Raw genomic sequence first — 390 nt, forward strand, 5'->3', positions numbered from 1 at the left:
AAGTTGTGATGTTTGGCATGAATATGGCATAAAAAAGGAAAAAAAAGAAAGAAATGTTTTATTTAACGATGCACTCAACACATTGTATTTACGGTTATATGGCGTCGGACATATGGTTAAGGACCACACAGATATTTAGAGAGGAAACCTGCATCGCCACTTTATGGCCTACTCTTTTTGATTAGCAGCAAGGGATCTTTTATAGGCACCATCCCACAGACAGGGTAGTTAATACCACAGCCTTTGATATACCAGCTGTGGTGCACTGGCTGGAACGAGAAATAGCCCAATGGGCCAACAGACGGGGATCGATCCCAGACAGACCGTGCATCAAGCGAGCGCTTTACCACGGGCTACGTCCCACCACTACATAAAAAAGGAAGACATACA

The sequence above is a fragment of the Gigantopelta aegis genome, chromosome 6, assembly GCF_016097555.1.
Source record: "Gigantopelta aegis isolate Gae_Host chromosome 6, Gae_host_genome, whole genome shotgun sequence".
NCBI lineage: Eukaryota > Metazoa > Mollusca > Gastropoda > Neomphalida > Peltospiridae > Gigantopelta > Gigantopelta aegis.